At 43.9% G+C, this 17049-nt stretch overlaps 1 protein-coding gene across 4 annotated transcripts in view; it reads right to left on the bottom strand.

Annotated features, from left to right (window-relative positions):
• SPATA5 (spermatogenesis associated 5) overlaps positions 1-17049 on the bottom strand; it is a 325571-nt gene that overhangs the window by 234607 nt on the left and 73915 nt on the right. The gene's annotated exons all lie outside the window — the stretch shown is intronic.

Below are 17049 nucleotides of genomic sequence, written 5' to 3'. Positions count from 1 at the left end.
GGGCAGGGGGCTGGACTCGATGATCTCTCGAGGTCCCTTCCAGCCCTGATGTCTATGAAATCTATGAACTAGCTAGTGACACCTGTTTTGTGATACACAAGAGGCAGGGAAGCAAATGCAGAAGTCAGACCTAATGTGTCATATACAGACTGTGAATGTGTGTGACAGCAAGCGCACAAGGGAGCACAAGTGAACAAGAAGGGCAGCATGGATCATGGAAGTAGGAAATGGGAATTATACAATGATGACTACTTGCTCCCCCTTCCTTCCACTCTCTTCGTTAAATGATGGCTGCTTTAAACACAAATTAACATATCATCAGTAAGCTCTGCAGGATTTCAAAGGGTAGGAAATTTGATACTGCGAAATACCTGCATAAAAACATAATTTTCCAGTCACATAATTGATAAAGAGCTCACAATGCGTCTATCCTAGAGACAAGGAGGGAGGGGAGAATCCTGAGAACAAAAAGGCCTTTTCCCTGCTCATTGTAAACACCAAACTTGAGGAGCATACAGCAGAAAAGGCCTGTAGCTCAAAAGAGACAGCACCCAGCTGCTCCAGCTCCCAGACATTCATCATGTCCACTGCAGATGAGGAATCTGATAGCACAGGTCTAAAAATCCTTAAGTAACAGTTTTCCCTCTGCTTTGGCTTTTTGTTAAATCAAACTGATAAAATGAGAAAGTTGAGCAGATGTCATCTGAATGACCGGTTTTGTTTTTTTTAAATAACTTTCGAAAGGCAGAGGTGGGACGAGAGCCTGTAGATGTAATCTGTCAAGCTTTCACACATTCATTCAAATCAAAAGTTTCACTCAAGTCAATAGGGCCAATCACATCGCTGTTTTAGTTTACATTTTTCCTCTGAGGAAAAAAAGTATTTTAAAACAAAAGTTTCTTTGCACTCTGGTCTACAATAGGATTTCACATGCTTACAGCCTTTTTTAAACAAAGTGCCAAAAAAATTACTCGCAACAACCTCAAAGCAACAAATCTCTTAAAATGTGTCCACAAAGGGAAATATATTTCAAGGTGTGCTTTGTTAATAGTCTACTTTGACATTTAATTTGTTTTTCCTTCCCCCCACCCTTCAAGCATTAATACCAGATGGAAGTGAAAGGTCCAGCTACACATTAACAGTACATTTTTGTGTGGATTTTTATGCAAGTTAATCAACATACACCCACAATTTGCTGCTCAAAAACAGTTTTGATTTCACGAACAAGATTTTCATCACAAAAATCAGAAAACTCTGCTGTTATACACTGTGATGGGAAGTCCAGAACAGCATCACAAACAGAGGATGCTAGTATAAGCATCGCCTAACAAACTGCTAAATCCACGCCACGAAAACTGGACTTTTATCAAAATTGAATGTACGTACTAGCCATGAGTCAGCCCTAGCCTGATCTCTGTCTCCTGTTACTTGTAAGTGCAAGAGAAGGAGCATTTGGTCCTATGTTGGATTGTTAAGACCTCTCTTGCAGACTGTCAGCTTTCCTCCAACAAGCAATCATTCAACCATTTATCATAAGTCACCTGTTGATATAAATTGGTTATAAGTTTCAATATCACTGACCATAGGTTTTATTAACGCCTAGTACAGTTTAGTGATTTAATCTCCAGAAAGTTACATTCTGTTTTCCCAAGTCATCTTCCCGATCGTGATCAGTGAAGAAACAGAACGTGTCCCTTCTGAACAGTGATCCAGGAAATTCTAAAAGAGTTGCAGGAAGCATTTTGTCAATTTGCACCTTTAGACTAATCAAAGTAGTTGACAGACAGACAGACAGACAGACAGACAGACTACAAGCTTTCGTGAGCTTTAGCTCACTTCAACAAATACTGTACAAGGATACGCAGAACAAAGAGTACAAGAGAGAAATCAAATATCCTCAAACTATTGTTTTTTCGGCCTCAGGAGAGTCGACAGTTTCTACGTTTGCTCTGTTTGAACATTCCATCTTCACCCATGTGATAAATGACCCTCTTTTGAAAGCCTCAGGTTTTTGTTGGTTTGGGTATTTTTTTTTTTTGGGGGGGGGGCGGGGAGGCAGGGAAAAGATAAATCCTTGCATTTAAAACATGATTAGGATTAGATCTTGGAAGATTAATGGCACAAAAGATAAAACCTCCTCATGCATGCTACAACAAGAGATAAGCCTGTATATGCACACTTGTAACAAGAGTATTTAAAGGAGGTTTTAAACTGCAAGAACAACACCTGGCATCCTTGAAATAAAAAACACAGTCATTTTCTTAATTAAAAATATCAATATTTTAGAGCCTCTTAGGGAATTTCCCACCTAAAGGTATCAGGGTAATTAACTTGCCACTAATATGAAATTTAGTGGTAATAAATGTCTCCTTTACAAATCTAATTTTGGTAATTAAGAAAGCAAAATACTTCTACAGCCAGACAGACACAGTTCCAAAGTTCTCCCACACATAGCTCTGTCTATTCCAATCTAAAACACTGTTATAGCCTTGTGCTGCAATACTCAGCACACTCGCACAGACACTGCAGTGTTAACTAGGGAACATGATGCATAAAACACTACATGGAACTACATGGAACTTAATTAAAAGTGTGTGTGGATTCCAATATAAACAAAATGTAAAGAAGCAGGTCTAAAACTATGTGGAAATGACCTTCCTGAGAAGTCTTCATCTTCTGCAGGGGAAGAGGGTGTATTTCAACAAGCTTAAGGAACACGAGGAAAAAAAATATACAAACAAACTGGCCAAGTTTGTGGGCAAAACCAAGTTATGGGAAAGCGTGGTCACACTTGAAGATAGGCTACAGATACAGGCGGACCTAGACAGGCTAGCAAGATGGGCAGATCGGAACCAGACGAAATTCAACATCGAGTAATGTAAGGTGCTCCACCTCAGGACGAGCAACCCCCAACATACCTATAGGCTTGGTGGCACCAAACTGACTAGCACCATGAATGAAAGGGACCTGGGGGTGATAACAGACCACAGTATGAATATGAGCCGGCAGTGTGATGCTGAAGCCAGTAGGGAAAAAAATACTCTGGCATGCATCAATCGATGTATCTCCATCAAAACCAAGAAGGTGATTCTTCCGTTCTACTCAGCACTGGTAAGATCGCTGCTGGAGTACTGCATCTAGTTCTGGGCACCACATTTTAACAAGAACTTAGACAAGTCTGAGGGAGTCCAGAGTGTCGCGCCCCTAATGAGGTGCACCCTTGACCTGCGAGCCTGGGTCGGCACAACTGGCTTGGCGCGAGGAGGGGGATTTATAACCAGACAGGTAGGTGATAACAGTGAGCAGGAGTCTTTTTTTTGACATTATGGTACCAAGATGCAATTTGTTCAAGGTTAGTGTCCCTCTCTCGTATGGGAACTCAAGTGATTTAAATTGAGGCACAGACCGGGGTGTGTATATGCAGCACTGTTAATACAGAGGGATAAATTACAATTACAGAGTTTGTTGTGTTAGCCTCTGACCTTTTGCCATCGGCATCTGAAATCAAAGACTTTGATCTTTGACACAGAGAAGAGCCACTCATATGATCAGAGTCTTACACGGCAAGCCATATGAGGAAAGGCTGAGGGACCTGGGACTCTTCAGCCTGAAGAAAACAAGACTGAGAAGGGACCTGGCAGCAGCTTACCACTACACTAGGGGAGTACATTAAGGACTCGGTGAGCAACTGTTCACCCGAGGGCACCCGAGGGGAAAGCTAGTAGTAATGGCCACAAACTCCTGGAAAACCGATTCAGGCTCAACATTAGGAAAAACTTCTTCACAGTCAGGGTGTCCAGACTGTGAAATAACTTCCCTCCAGAGGTAGTACAATCACCTACCCTGGAAATCTTCAAGAGGAGACTACACAGTCACCTTACTGTTACATGACCCCCAGTTATCTTTCCTGCTTGGTGCAAGGGGCTGGATCCAATGATCTTCCAAGGTCCCTCCTGTTAGACCCCAACTCCATGTGGCGCCCAACGACTAGGGAGACAACAATACAATTGCTCACGGATCCTGGTACTTATTAGCCAGAGCAAGCACGGAGCAAACACCAGCACACACTGCTCGCAACAGCTTTATTCAGAATGGAGACAGCTTTGTGCAAAGGTCCCAAAAAACAAACTGAGGACCTGCACTGAACATTAGTTTCTTCCACATTTTATACACCTTGGTTCATACATATTAACATTCACTCCATCTATGTCCCTCCTCTTGTTCCACCCATTTCTTCTCCCATCATAAGCTCCTCCTTGGTTTACAGCTTTACTTCATTAGCATTAAATTGCTTATGCATTTCATCATTTACATGCCTCCCTGCTAGAAGCACACGCGTAAGGCCATGAACTCGGGTACTCTCAGTAAATCACTGTTTTTTTCTGGTTTCTTGCTGACTCCTTCTTCAGTTCCAAGGTCTTGCTTTTGCTTCATCTCCTGAAGATAGCTGGTGGGCTGCATCTTGTTCTTCTTACACAATGGGCTCTAACACTGTGACTTTGTTAGAAAACTGCATACCTAAGCATTTGCAAGGTTAGTCTTAATATATTATCCTGCCTTGTGGCCACCAATTTTGCTGAGACACATAAAAAAGCCTTTATTCCAGCTGCAGATCCAATGCTGCCCAAAAATCCAAATTATTGTCACCCTAACACCTTCCAGCCTTACAATCTATGAATAATTTCCCATTGGTTTAGGGATTGCCAAAACCCCAAAACAGATCTTAATGACTGCAAAATATTCAATACAGTTCAAAATAATTCTTTATTTGCAAGGTACCAAATACTGTAAAAATAATCCAAGTCATTACAATATGAGCAGACATCTTGTCCACATATTTAATACTTAATTTCAGGGGGGGTGGGGGGGGAGGGTTTCCTGGCCATTATATAGGATCTCTGACCTAGCATTACAGTACCAAAAGCCAGTAACATTTTCAGACTTTATTAGGCAATTCTATAATGAAGTTTGAAAAATCCTGCTCTGAAAATAAAAAGACAGCATATCAACCCTTTCTACAAAACAGCAAGTTAACACATACCTGTCTGATACTCTAAAATGCTAATTTCTCCTTCCTGTTTTTAACATATAATTTTAATAAAAAGACCCTCAATTTCACTCCCAGGCATGGGCTGAGGTAGCTGTACTCAAAAAGATTATTATCTAGTTGATCATCTAGTTCATCAACTTTGCTGGAATAAGTTATTGTGTTTGGATGCCCGATTCTTGACTCCCAAAGTAAGTGATCTACTCCAAAGCTTAGTAATGGCCTGAGATTTCATGGTGGCCAGAGGAAACACTGTTAAGAACACACTGGAGGCAACTCTCAAGAAAACGGATGCTAACATCAAGAGCTGGGAGGAGCTGGCTGCTAACCAATTCCACTGGCATTGCAACCTCAACCAAGTGGCAGCCCAATTTGACGGAAAGTGTCTTGCCCTCAAAGCAGAAAAGAGAGAGCAGAGCAAGGAAAAGGAGAGGAATCCCAGGTTACAGACTATTCTCCCTGGTAGAAAGACCTGCAACTCCCATGGATGGAGCTATGGCTCAAGGATTGGACTCTTATGCCACCTCAAGACCCATCCATGAGCCGTGGTAGGAAAAAACCTTTATTCCATCCTCAGATCAAGGGACTGTGAATAATATAAGCGTGTCAAATACTGCCCTTTAACCCAAGCTTGTTCCATGGAGAACAAATGAGACCTTCTATTCAGAAAACAAATCCCTAGCAAGATGCTATATCTCATGATAAACTGGCTGCCTAACAACAAATATACAAAAGTCCAGATCCCATTAAACTTGCTCACGACCCTGAAAAAACATTAAATGTGCCTACTTCTGTAACACTCCAGCATCATAATCTGAAGACCAAGTCACAACAAGCAGCAAGCAGGAGTGGGGAGGACTCATTTGCCTTTTGCATTAACTGTTTTTCAGGGACTTGCATACAAGGGAATAGGGTCATTATTAAGTTCCAAATAGGTGAAACAGCATCTGGTCCAAAGTTTGCATTAAAATCCAATGGGTGTTAATTTCTTAATTCAGAGAAGATATTTTGAACAACCATTGTCCTTACTCTTAGCATCTGATGGCTCCTACACACGTGCAGGGTGGCTGCTCTGATGTGCTGTAATTACAGCACGTCAGAGCAGACTCAATTAATCAAGTCTGCTGGAGCATGGTAATTACCATGCTCCAGCAGCCTCTAGTGTCACGTATATCAGCATCCCCATGCTGAAAAATGGCGGCAGGGTGCTCTAAACTAAAGCTCGTTCGATGAGCGTCCAAAAGCTCCCTGCTGCCATTTTTCAGTGCAGGGATACTAATACATGTGGTGCTCCAGGCACTTTTAATTAGCGCAGCTCTTGGAGCTGTACTAATTAAAGTGTCGTCCACATGTATCCCCCCCGTCTCCCGTTGTCCCCTGGAGCGTGTCTATAAAATGCCTTGACTGCATGCCCAAAATACTTCACATCCTGCAGCTTTATGTAGCTGGAGACCTCAGCAGGTTAATCAAAAACAAAGACTCAAGTACACACAAGGGCTCATCAACAAGATGTCCACTGAGCAAGAAAGCCCATGTGGGAGGTGCAGGGGACTGGTGACTATGTTGGTAGCTTTATTGTTTAAGCTTGACAGGCTTATGCACTGCAGCAACCATGTGATCTCACAGGTCCAGCAGAGCTAAACATAGCCCTAAACATGACCTTGCAGCAGAGCCACACAGCACAACCCTTGGTGAACACCACACCATGGGGCTCTGACACTGCCTCAGCCAAAGACAGTGCTGAGCAGCAAGACAGCATACAGACATGTTTGCTACACTCCACCTCCATGGAGCAATAGAGTTCAGTCTCAATCACAGGAGACAGATAACCAGGAGTTGAGAGGGAGGGGGTGGGGAGGACGGGAACACAGCCTTCCAGGATGCTGGATGGATGATGTGCAACTATACAGGTCTTAGACATGGCACGAAAAATAGCGGGGCTGCCAATAAGTTCCTGTTGGAAAGAATTAACATTTTGTGGTAGTTTCACCATGCTTTTTTTCCTCATGCAACCTGCTTGAACTGCTATATGTTCACTTTTTGGACCACAAAATGGATGTTTCTAACACTATAATTGTAACATCTGTCCATAACCGGAGTTACAAGCTAACATTTCCACAATTTTTTTTTTAAATTGTCCCATAACACTAAAGATTTATCTCATTAGAGGCCTTACAATACAGGTACAATTAGAGAAAATTTGAGATATTATATCAGCCTGTCAGCCAAAGCTACTTTTTAAGCAAGTCTTTTCACAATACATGACTTCACTATTTCAGCTGCATTGTTATAATCATTCACTGCAGCAGTCATGTTCTGATCTACTAAGTCAATACTGGACCCTACCGAATCATTTTCACACTGGCCAAGGCCAGTGTGGCACCAGTAGACATAAATGGGTTTTTCAGGTCAGCCTGAATTATAGATGTGACCAGGTACAGGCTATGATTCACACTACAGAGGAGTGGTCAGCAGCCTATGGGCCATGAGCCAGATCTGGCCCATGAAGGTCTGAGTGGCGGACACCAACTTAAGGAGCCATATTAAAGCCATGATTTAAAAGGCTACATTAAAGCATATGCTTAAATCCTCCTATGCTGTGCTCTTGCTGCCGAATTTGCCATTTCCCCTTGGCACTCACCACTGCTTTTGGGGGCATCTGTTAAGCAGAGGGGGGCACAAAGCAGGGAGGGAAATCACAGTAACAGGAGATCAGCAGCCATTGGTGGTGGACAGGATGCAAGTGTCCAGCCCAACCCATGCTATAGAGGGCTGCCTTCAACCAGATTAGATGGGGAATCCAAGATGCTTAATTCTGTCACCAAGAATGACCTGTCTTGGCTTGGCTACATGTTTTTGTCATAGAAGTTCATTACTAATAATTGCATGGCAGTGACTTTTACTTTGGATTCCTGCTGGTGCAAGTAAAAACATGAATGACTCCGGAATGCCAGTGTTTAACAGGTCATAAAGAGGAGCCCAAATCTAATATTGAGGAAAGCTTGTTGGCTGAACTTGGAAATGAGGAACATTGTTTCTTTACAACTCTCACCTCAGATGCTACCTTGGACTTTCCATAATGCATGGAGTCATGTATTACTGTTAGCAGTGATGTGTGAAAAAAAACCTCATCAAAAGTTAGCAGAGTCTTGGTTAACATTAATGGCACAGTCCTTTTTAATGCAAAGTTTGTATTTGACCATGTATATAATTTATCCATATATATATCAGAAGCTATTTGTTCAGCTGTTACATATACCTGGTGAGAAGGAAGCCTGGTTCTTATCTTTTATTGCTCTGCTGTTCTACTCTGTCATTCATAAATTCTTGTGCAACATTTAAACCTTATGCTCATTGCTATTTTGCTCTTTAGATCACTTCCCCTTCCTCCCACCTGCACCACAAAGGATTTTTTAAAAATGTGTCTGACACCATTAAGTTGTATCTGTAGTCAATGCAACTTCTTAGGCATATTAAACCATGACAGTAAAGGAAACCTTTAAAATTTGTCTACCCACTTGCCCAGTGTAATTTTTTCCTATATAGGCAAAAACAACACAACACCATACAATGTTTTTGATAAAAGGAAGGCAAATCAATTTTGAACCCAGACTGATAAGTTTTAATGATAATTATGCAAGACATATTTAAGTAATATACCAGAATATAATTGTAATTCTGATTTCTTATACAAATTAATACTTATTTTATCAAATTTGTAGCACTAGGTACTTTGTCAGCAATACTAGGCTAGAATGCCACTCATTGGACAAAGACTAATCTATTGCCATGCTGTCAAGACTCCCCATCTGTTAGAACCATTATTCTTATTAAAGAGCCATCAGTTCAGTACATGTACAGGGCCAAAAACATTATCAAAGAATGCTGAAAAGGTACAGCCCATAGTGTGGCAGGCACACAAATTAAAAGGAATTGAGAAAAAAGTAGCACTATCTGAAGATTATTTGAATGACAAGAGATAGAAAAAGGCAGTTATTTTAATAAAGGGCACTGGCATAGACTTTGGGTGCATGACAAAATCTGTAGCCCAGTCATAGGCCAAAGGTTGATAAGAATTTGTGAGGACAGGCAGCAGAGTGGGAAGCAGGTGATCTGGATGCTATTCCAACTTCTGTCTTGATTCAAAATGGGGTCCTGGACAAATCATTCATTATACAGAGACTTTGTACCAGAACAACTATTTCAATGAGAGGAGTAATTTTTAAAAAAATACTCTTTGCTCAGCTAGTTATGACCACTAAACTTTGTTTCATGCATCTGCTTACAAAAGCCACTAATGAAGGACCTGCTGAAAATCCCTGTCAAAAGGCTAACCTATCTTCTTCCAGAAACTCAATGACAGTTCTTCATAAAGCAAAGTCGTTGGCCTTTCCAGACCTCATTAATCTGTTCTAACTGCTGTATCCAAAAGCCAAGGAGAAAGGCAGAGGAAATTTCAATTGGAAAATATTTTGACATAATTGACCCAGATGACAAACTAAACTTAAGCACATGTCAAGCACTAGGAGCTGCAAAAAGGCATCTGCAGGGGGATACAGGAAGTTAGCGCAAGCCAAAGTGAAGTCAGAGCTCTGAGCACAGTGTATATTTTTATAATTACTGTTGATTGGAAAAGGCTAAGAACTGAAAGGCCCTTATTTAAAGAAAACCAAAAACCTCAAAAAATAAAGTGTCAGGAACATTTTCTACCAAAATTCTTTACCATAGTTGCACTGGGTAACTAAACACAAAAAGTATTTTCAAGCCGTATATTTTGCAACATCTGCCCAACTAACATGCTCATTGTGTAAATGTGCATATGCTTCTTGCCATCAGTTTATAAAATACTGCTTTTCCAAATCAGTATGTTTATAACACTCAATGTCGCACTTAGAGACCTGGATTTTAACTTGCTTAGTTTTTAGTGATCCAAGTTTTCAGGAAGTCTAGGCACTCTCTTGTCATTATCACTATGCTGTTTTCTTAAACAGAAAAATCTTAAACAACGACAGGCAGCAAGAAAAGAACCAATGCTTCTGAAAGCTTTCACAACATACAGTGCATACACAATTTTTGTAGTTAACTTTTGTTGTTTTCTATGAATTCAAAACTTGTGTGAGCTGCTGGAAAACAGGCGTGGAGACTGCAGTGATGTGTTCATCTGGGGCTGACCAACAGCTCCCTCTGAATTTAGCTGGCTTTGGATCAGGCCCCAGTTCATTATGGTTCCTAGTCAAGACAATGTTGTGAATGTTGCATTCCAGGTATCCATATACCTTGAATGAAGACACCCATGCATACTTTGGTAGGAATTCACAGCAGCTGGCAGGCTACCAAAGCAAATGTACAGACCAGCAAACAGGATGCTTGGGAGGAGTGGGGGGGAAGGAAGAGGATATGTACGACCTAACTCTTCTCATGGAATTAGGCAGCATTTATGCAAATACCTACAGCCCTCAAATTAGTATTTCTGCTAATGTCAGATCTGCAAAAAAAACCCTTCTACACAGGCTTCATTCACCTTAGGCTATGGCCTCATTGAACCATAATTAATTGTTACAATAGGAGGATGCCACCTTCCCCCGTTTTTGCCTAATGTCTTTGTCGTTAAGGCACTTCCTCAGAGAACAGGAGACCTGGGTTCTAGGCCCACTCAGCCAGAGGGAATTTAAACCCACTTCTTTCACTTCCCAGGAACATGATGTTAACCACCAGACTACAAGACAGGCAGGACTGAAGGCATCCTCTGTTTGCTCCCAATGTGGTTTATGCATTTTATCCAGTAAGTATTTAATAGTAAAACCCTGAGCTTTCTCCTTCCCAAGGGAGAGCCCTTCTCACTAAGCTACAGGCTCGCTCTTGCCTGCTTGCTTTCTGACCTTGTGAAATTTGCACTTACAGCCCCCCCAATAGGCCAGCTTCAATCTTGCATTTACTGCTCCCCAATAGCCCAGGGCATAAAAGCAATCTTAACTGGGCTGTCAAGGGACTTTACCTAAAGAGTGACAAGACTCAAAAGCTACAATGTTTATCTAATTCAAAACGGCAGATGTACCAAGCACATGCAAAATCAATGTTTTCGGACACCTAGGTCCATCCTTGCCCAAGTGCTAGAACACATAAACCTCCGATGAAAAATCTAAGCTTTCACATATACATAAACATTTAGCTGGACACTGCTGAGTTACGTGTTAGAGAAAGGCATGTAGCACATTCAAATCCATTTCGTATCGGACCCAGATTGCTAAAGAGCAATGTTAAATGTAGCACAGGGACCATTAAAAAAAGTAAACCGTTTAAAGTGCGATGATGATTTAATCACCAAGGATCCTGGTTTTCTCCATTTAAAAAACACAAATTTTCTGATCCCCCTTGTGCAAATCCTGATTAAAACCCCAAAATCCACATTTTTCTGTGATTAAAATGAAATTCAACTATACCTATATCTATCTATCTATCTATAGAGGTGTGAACTGAATACAATGTTTTATTGATATGTTTACAATTTTAAAGCAACTTGGAAGCCTACCAGTACCTCAATCACTATAATTGAATAAATTCTAAATACCTATACGTTTTGGCATTTGATTTTGGGTTTTTTAATCATAGATAATCAGAGCTCCCTCTGCCCTCTGATCACCAGGATGTGGTCCAACTGTGGCTACTTCCCCTCCACCCCCCAATGCTTTGGGGCATTGAGCAGTCCTGATATGCTGTGCCCCACCCATGCCATTGCCCCTCACTCCCAAACCACAGACCCCCAGCCCTGCTCGTGCCCCTCACTCCCAACCCATAACCCCCTGGACAGTGCCCCTCACTCCTGACCCACAGCCCCAGAATCTGCATGTGCTTCTCACTGCCCACCTGCAGCCCCCTGGCCCTGCCAGTGCCAACCCCACTGGAGGGGAACCCCAGTTGCCATGGCTAGGGACCCAGGTCTGTAGTCCCCTGCCCTACCAAAGCAGAACCTAAGCCCCAGCTGCCACCCATGGGAGGTCTGGCTGTGGCCAGAGTGGCAGAGCCTGTGGGGCAGGGGGGAAGAGATGTGGGCTGGTGGCTGCAGGCTTAGAGCTCCCCACCCTGCTGCCCTCCCACAGGAGCCTCTGCAGCCCAGCAGGCAGGACCCAGCGTGGCAGGGAAGCTTGGTGCCTCCACCAGAGCCCTGTGCCACCATGGCTTGGTTCCCGCTACCAGCCCAGCAGCAGCAGCAGGGGTGGTGGCATGAAGCTGAGCCCCCCGCTGCTGCTAGGTGGGAGGAGGTGCTTCAACATGGTGGCACAGGGCTCCCAGCACTAGCACCAAACTTCCCTGCCCTGCCCTGCCCTGCCCTGCCCTGCCCTGCAGCACTGGGTCCTACCTGCTGGGCCACAGATGCCCCCGCAGGGAGGGCAGCGGGGCGGGGAGCCCCAAGTCTGCAGCAGCCAACCCACATCTGCCTCTACCCTGTGCACATGTCCCCATGTCTCCTCCAGGAGTGCAGGCAGGGGTGGGGAGCCAGCCTCCCCCCAGACAGGTCCCGCTCCCCAGCCAGGCCCTGTGGACGTGCATTTCATCCACAAGCCCCATGTACAGTCCCAGCTGAGCAGTGCCACCAGTCCAACTCCATCCCTATGGGGGCCTCAATCCACCCTCTGCCCCCAACTTACCTGCAGGGAGCTGTGGGAGCTGCTCTCATGCTGCCTGGCTGCCTGATCACCCTACTCCTGCTCCCCCCAGCCTTTTGCAGGCTGGAACTCTGCAGCCTACAAGGGGAAACCCACCGTTTCCCATGTTTTTCTCCTTAAAAAGAGGAAATCTGCATTTTACTGTATTTTTCTATGGGAAACAGAAAACTAGAATCCCTGTTTATCACTTACGAATATGCTTCAGCAAATCTATTATGACTGTTTTGTTGATTTGTTTCTATCAAACAGCAACAGAAGTTAAACTGTGGTAACTTAACCGTATTTTATTCAGAGGTAAGATGCCCCATTTTAAATTTCGATTTATTACAAGGTAAGAGCACAATAGATAAAAGAGTTAACAGATTCTCCTGAAGCACAGGAAACCTCCCTCTACCTATTAGATGGTATAATTGTTCATCTATTCACACCCTCTTGGAGAGGACCGCAGATGGCAAAATGGTAATATAGCAGACTGCTGACTTGTAGGGGCTGGAAGCAGCTACACATACAATGCTGCAGGCATGCAGGGGCTACAGCCCAGCTGCAGGCAGTAGGCCAGGGGTCGGCAAAATACAGCCCACAGGCCAGATTCAGCCTGTGAGGCAATTCTATCCGGCCCACAGGGCCCCTAAAAAATTTAGAAAATTAAAATGCATCTGTCCTTAGCTCCTGTTAAAGATGACAGGAACCAAGGGCAGTAGAACCCAGGGGAACCCCTGGAGGGCTCCTTCAACAGCAGGGCCCACCTGGCCCCAGCCCCACAGCAGGAAGCTCCAGCGGGGGCTTCTGGCTTGGGACCACATGGCTGCCCCGGCATAGGAAGCTCAGGTAAGGGGGAGTGTGGGGAAGGGCAGGGGACAAGATGGTGTAGAGCATGGGGAAAAGCGGCCCCTCCCCCGCCCTGTGGCCACACTCCCTGCTGCAGCCACTTGCAGCCTGCACAGGGCTGTCCTGAGCAGGAACAGCCATCCCCACGCAGGCTGGGAGCAGCTGCAGTGCAGGGCACCGGCCACGAAGCGGACGAGGAGCCGCTTTTTCCCTGTGCTCATCACCAGCTTGTAACCCACCCCGCTGCCAGCCTGGGCCCCACACTAGCTCCGGGCTCACCCATCGGGGCTGTGCCGCCGCCACAGCAGCCGCTGGAGTCCCCCCGCTTGCTGCTCTGGGCAGCGTTTGCTGCTGCCGCCCAGCACATGAGCTCTGGGTGGGCAGCAGCAGCCAACACTGTCCAACATGGCAAGCGGGGGGACCAGAGCTGCTCCTGCCATGCACAGCTCAGATGGGCGACCCCAGGCCTGGTGCAAGGCTCATGCTGGCAGTGGGGTGGGTTACAAGCTGGTGGTAAGTATAGGAGGGAGTGGTGGGGAAAAGCGGACCCTCCCCCACACTGCAGCTGCTCACAGCCCGCCTGGGGCTGCCTGTACCTGCTCAGGAGAGCCCCGCATGGGCTGCGAGTGGCTGTGGCAGGGAGCGCAGGCCACAAGGCAGGCAAGGGGCTGCCTTTGCCCCATGCTCAGCACGAGCTCCTTCCCTGCCGGGGAGCAGGGGGTCTTGGCTGCACACTGCCCCCCACCTGTACCGCAAGGCTGGGGGTCCTGGGAGTGAGCGGGTGCGGGACCAAGGCCCGCACCTATGTCCCAAGGCCAGCGCCAGCAGGGCCCAGAAGTACAGGGTCCCAGCTGGCAGGGCCTCTATGCAGCCAGGCCAGCTCCCCTATCTCCCTGCTGGTGCAGCCCAGCCCAGCCCAGTTCCAGCCTGTGCCCTGTTCTGATTTATGCCTGTGATATTCCTGAGGCAAGTGTGCCCAGGAAATAAAGAGCTGTTTGAAGTTTAAAGTAGGTCTGAGCTAAACTATAACCCTAAACTCACTACATGTAATAAAACAGTTCCTAAAAAATGAAGGCCCAAACTACATAGAGTAAGAAAAACTACAGTAATCAAGATGCAACAGAAACCTGGGTATAAAAATCTTTACATCCCCAAAACATACAGTATAGCAGGTATCATCTGGAGTTGCTCCCACAGCAGTTCCATAAAGCCTTAATCTGATTAAGTGTGAAAGATGCATCCTGTCAAAACTGACCCCAGGTTTAGAAGCTGTCAAAACAAGACAGGTATCTAGCCATCCTAAGAAAACTATCAAAAGAAACTGGGGGTAAAAAAAATCAAGACAGAAGTGATCCAATCACTAAGGGCTTCATTTGTTCCACATTCAATTTCAGGGAAATATATGACAACCAAAGCAAATGCCAGACAGTCGTGCACAACAGAAAGCTGTCATCAGGTTGACAGGAATTGAAAGATACATTTCAGTATCCTAAGAATACATTTGGGCCTACTACCTTTAGGTGATATTTTTATTCTATCAGCTATACAAAAAGCACAAAAAAAAATTGAGGAAAGCTATCAGTCTTTTGGCTTGCGCTAGGGAAGACTGCATGAATACTAAATGAATTCATTTTTGACGAAAATAAGAATTAAACCAGGCAAAAGAAATGTCTACATCAAATCAGAAGGTCAAACACTGAAGCAGGCCTATTTCAGAGATCAAAAATTAACCTGATTCCTTTCCTTTATACACTTATATTAGGTACATGCATAAACACTGAAAAAGCGTTAAAGAAATAAGAAAAGTTAAGTTACAGGACAGTATCAGTTACAGGAATGTATCAACAGTAAATCAGATTTTTAAAAATGCAATACACATTAAAATGCTTTAAAAAGTCATATTGGTCTCTGAGGGCACCTATGCTCCAGGGTGTGGGGAGAGGGGAAGGTTAACTACAGAGGTCCTCAGATGCCACTCTAATTGATATGCCCACAGTGTCTCGTGTATTCAGCATTCTGCCAAAATGCAACAGGAGTGCTTTAACTAAAGTTCGTGCAACACTCTGCAGCACACCGGAGCATTCTGATGAGAACACATGAGCAGATTCGATTCGAGTCTGCTCGAACACGTTCTAATCATAATGCGCCAGAGCACATGTAAAAGTATCCTGAGTGATGAGGAAGTGAAACAAAGACTTCCCCCTTCCCCTCACACTGCCTTAGAAGCAGTGGACAATCACCTCCTCAATAAACTTAAGGAATAAAAAGGTGAGGCTAGGCAAGAGAGACAAATCCTTACTCAATTTTAATTCTTTTCCTTTAAGAATTAGGCTCACTGTTGCTCTTTTAAGACAGTTGAAATTTTCCCCTGCTGACATCTGTAACACCACAGATAACGAAGAGCTCAAACGAATATCCAAAGGCAAGAACACAATAATGTTAAACTCATTCTAAGCATAACCTTATTGTTTCACATGAGATAACAAAAAAGAACAGAATACAATGTAAATAATGTTACCATAATATTTTCCCTTAACTCCCACTCCTGGGAAATATATTTGGATTATACTCACTAAGAGAGGAAAACTAGAAACACATCTTATCCTCTGAGATGCAGCATTTCACTATGCCCCTTCTAACTCCTGTGCCATTTGAGTATATACATGGGAATGCTATGTTATTTTTAGTATATTAAAAACAACCTAACAGCATACTTTACTTAACTGTGTTAACAGTGTAAGTTGGAGAGATCATTGCACAGACATCTAGAGAATTTCCTCTGGCATAGGAAAGATACAGAAAAGTAAGTAAGTCTCTCGAAAGAAATCATCAGGAAGCCAATTTTCCACTCAGGACCCTGACAGCTCACCCAGCGACAGACATTTGGGACACAGTCAGTAGCAAAGGAAAAAAATATCGGAGAACCAGGGCTTTTAAAACTGAAATATTCTCCCTTTCTTAAAAGCAGGTTTTGGCAAGTTCCTCATTTACTTGAATACAAGACAAGGTTCCCCCACCACTAAAATGGGGAAAAAGAGCCTGTATGTGTATACAAGGAAACCTCATTAAATACATTGCCCATCATTAAACTGGTGCTAAAAGTAGTGCATGCTCAGTAATGGAAACTAACTATAAAGCTGATTAAATGCAGCCAACACTGAGCATGACTAAAAAACACCTGGCCCATACTGCGCAAACATAGTGTTGGGAACCTACCACAGGGATAGGTTAGTGTGACCCATCTGAAAAAGATACCTGTCCCCCCTTAGCACCAACAGTTTTCAAGTCATGGTGAGCCATTCCGTTAAATACACTTATACAGGCATACCTCGGAGATACTGCGGGTTCGGTTCCAGACCACCGCAATAAAGCGAATATCGCAATAAAGCGAGTCACACAAATTTTTTGGTTTCCCGGTGCATATAAAAGTTATGTTTACACTATACTGTAGTCTATTAAGTGTGCAATAGCATTATGTCTAAAAAAACAATGTACATACCTTAATAAAAA

Source organism: Crocodylus porosus, unplaced genomic scaffold, assembly GCF_001723895.1.
Source record: "Crocodylus porosus isolate Cpor-Errol unplaced genomic scaffold, CroPor_comp1, whole genome shotgun sequence".
NCBI classification, from domain to species: domain Eukaryota; kingdom Metazoa; phylum Chordata; order Crocodylia; family Crocodylidae; genus Crocodylus; species Crocodylus porosus.
The sequence above is the reverse complement of the archived record's forward strand: the minus strand, read 5'-3'. Positions and strand labels throughout refer to the sequence as shown.